The following is a 3,362-nucleotide window of genomic DNA, read 5'->3' on the forward strand; positions in this document are numbered from 1 at the left end:
AAAAAAAAAAAAAAAAAAAAAAAAATCTCATTCGAGGACCAGAGATTTAGTTCAGTGGTGCCAGCCCGGCAGGCACAAGGTCCTGAGTTCGATCCCCGGTTCCGCAAAGGAAAAACAAAACTCATTCAGATGAGTATTGCTGCCTTCACTGTAGGACATCAGCAGAAGTGGCCCAGGGACCCATGTACTTCATCAGCCCATCCAGTTTGTACTTGTGAGAGCAGTCACCTAGGAAATGGAGACCGAAAAGAAAGGGATAGCTGTCCACAAACAGCCAACAGCTAAGTTGCAGTCTTTAATCGTTATCGCAAGGATCCACGGGCCCCCGGGGTTATTATCTTTAATTCTTTGCTGCCGCAGCACTGGCATTGTTGTAGCCATTTCTGAGACTCAGAGACGATGCAACGCGGTGAAGGTCTCAAGATACAATCGATACAACCACCAGGGCTCAGCGAGCCCAGCAGACGAGACCGGGGTGGGGGTGCTTCGGGGAGCTGTCACACTGAGGACTCCAGTGGATCGTAGCAAGAGCACACAGATTACATACAATCAGTGGAGGGAGGGGGCACGCAGAGTCGGGGTTCGGGAGAGGCCAGTGCAAAGCCCCAGTTGTCCCTTCCTGGTGGAGTCCTCTCCCGGTGGGGTCACCCTTCATTATTCCCACAGCCACGTATGTGGGCAGAGTGCTGCCCACCCGGGAGGCTCAGGGGCCTCCGAGGTTCTCCCCAGGGGTCTGGTCACTGTGCGACCCTCCAGAAGTCAAGTGCATGCCACCGTCGTGTGCTAAGGGCTCGATGAAAGCATCAGCTTTCTTATAGCTGCAAATGAACCCACTGCCGCCACGCGCGACACTAAGGATGGACTTCAGTATTGGGAATCTTGAGGAACAAGACTGTGGCCTGCTGACCCACCGTGCACTCAGAGGGGCAGCATGACAGACTTATTCTGTGCCTCTGTAGGAGAATAAAAAAGGGCTTTTCCTGGAGGGGAAGGTTGCACACTCTGCCGGGCGATGTTCTGTCTCATGCGGTGAGTAGCTAGGAAAGGGGGAAATCCAGCGGGGGTTCTGGTAACTGTGTGGTTCTTACTTCATCTGTCACTGGGCTGTGCACAACGTGAGATGTGTAATATCTACAATAATAACAAACAGGCAGAGTTGGTTACTTCATTTTTCCAAATAGAAATGGCAGGAAGTAGGGAAGGGACTCTGCCCAGCAGCCCGAAGGGAGGGCGTGTGGGGAGGGGCAGGGCCTAAGGGATGCGGGGCTGGAGAGAGGGAGGAGCCAAGAGCCCCGGTCCACCGTGTGGGGCGCGCAGTGTCGGTCCTTGAGCACTCTCCTAGCCCTACCAGTCTTCAAAGTCTAGGGCTCCGCTTCAAGCTCTGGGCCCTTGAGAAAGGCTCCTCGGCCATCCGGCTCACCTGAGCGATGGGGCGGCCCCCTCCGCACACAAAAAGGAAAGAAATGTGTGAAGGACCGCAGACCATTAACAATCCCAGCTGGTGTAAGGTTGCTGGGAAGGAGGAGGGAGCAGGCTTCCCAACGGAAACCTGTGTGGCAGTGAAGTGGCCGCCAAGGTCCCTTATCCCCAGGGGGGGAAGCACGCCTCCCTCTCCCCGGACCTGACCCCAAACCAGAGCTCCACACCCAGAGGTGTGGGCTGGGGAGCCTGTGGCACTCCAGTCACCGGCAGAGAAATCAAAATCCTCCTTTCCTCCCGGAAGGGGCCTCCAGCACAGCCGTCTCCAGGGACCCCTTCACCCCGAAGCCCAAGGACCTCAGGACCACCCTCTGATTTCCCCTGAGCTTCTGCCTGGATAACTTGACCGGAAGCAGCATGGTCAGGCGCCAGGTGTTCTGTGAGTGCTGTGGACGTGGGGGTGTCTGGAGTCGCGGGGAAGCGGTGGGGACCACAGAGCGATCTGGCTTCCGGAGGGGACCAGTCCCATCTCCCCTGCTCTCCCTGGATGCAAGGGCAGAGGTAAAAGCCGAGGCAAATTCTGCAGCAGATGAGATGATGAAGGCGACTGGTCTGAGTCCCTGCCCCGTCCAGCACCCCAGGCTTCCAGAAAGTTCTCTCTGATGCTCCTTGTGGGTCGCCAGTGAGGAGAAGGTTGGGCCTGGGAGGAAGGGAAGGGAAGTCCGAGTGCTCCTGACTCCAGAGCTGCCTCTCCACAGCACCCGCCAGGCTCCTCAGCTCCTCCTGCTCCTTGGGGAAGATTCTGTGGTGCAGCTGCGCCTTCCACGGGGTCCCCACGCCGTCCGTGCGGTGTGGAGGGGAGGCGACCCCGTGGGCGTGAAGAGCATGGACAACGTCCCCCAAGCGACTTCTTCCACGCTCGCCCCGTGGGCCAACAGCACCATCCGCCTCGTGGGGGAACCAGAAACAGTCACAAGGCTTCGCTGCGAGGGGCAGAACCGGTATGGAGTCCACACTTCCAGTGTCTTCCTGATCCCGGGTGAGGGCACAGGGGCCTGGGGGAGGCTGGGGAGTAGAGTGCGGCTCAGACTTGGGGGCCTTGGGAGCAGAGCACGCGCCCTCCCCTCTGATTCCAGACAAGAGTTCTGTTTCGGGTGTGTTCCTGAAAGGGCTGACCCGGGGCCTGTTGTACAGGGCCATCGCCTCCGCCTTGCTCCTCCTCTTCCTCGTCCTCCTGGGGTGAGTATCCACGTCCAAAGTCACCCGCCCTTCCTTGAGCTTTCCACGTTCGGTTATGCTATTTATTCCGCCCTTTCTTCCTGTTCCTGTCATTTTTGTCTTTTTTCTTGAAATGGGCTCCTATCATTGACTTTTAGCCATTCTTTATTTGCCCTTAAAGCTATAAATTTCCCTCGAGGCGCCATTTTGTATGTCTGTGTCTGTAGTACAAGATTCACCCATCACAAGGAGCTGGTACGGGACACGACACATCTTAATTCTGTTTTCATCTCCTTCCTCTCCCTCCATCTCTTGGTCCCCTTCCCTTTTGGAAAACAAAACAAAACAAAACAAAAAAACCTTCATGTTTCTTATTATCTATCTTTTGGTTTGGTCTTTATGTTGGGGTTTATCATAAAAGAGAAATCATGTGATATTTAAGATGGTGTCTGATTATTTCACTTAATATGATGCTCTCAAGACTCATCCATTTCTCTACAAATAACTCAAGTTTATCCTTTTTATGGCACAGTGGTGCTCTGCTGTGTGTAAATACCACATTTTCTTTTTCTTCCCTCATTGATTTTATTGGTACATTTTAGGTACACAGCGCAGTGACATTCATCACTGGGATCTTGTACCTTTACATGGTGCATCTTGGTTCTTGTTTGTCCCCACTCCCCGCCCGCCCTTCCATCCCTGCACCCCCTCCCTATTTACATAGG

Source organism: Fukomys damarensis, unplaced genomic scaffold (genome assembly GCF_012274545.1).
Source record: "Fukomys damarensis isolate Sample0158 unplaced genomic scaffold, DMR_v1.0_HiC HiC_scaffold_19, whole genome shotgun sequence".
Lineage (NCBI taxonomy): Eukaryota > Metazoa > Chordata > Mammalia > Rodentia > Bathyergidae > Fukomys > Fukomys damarensis.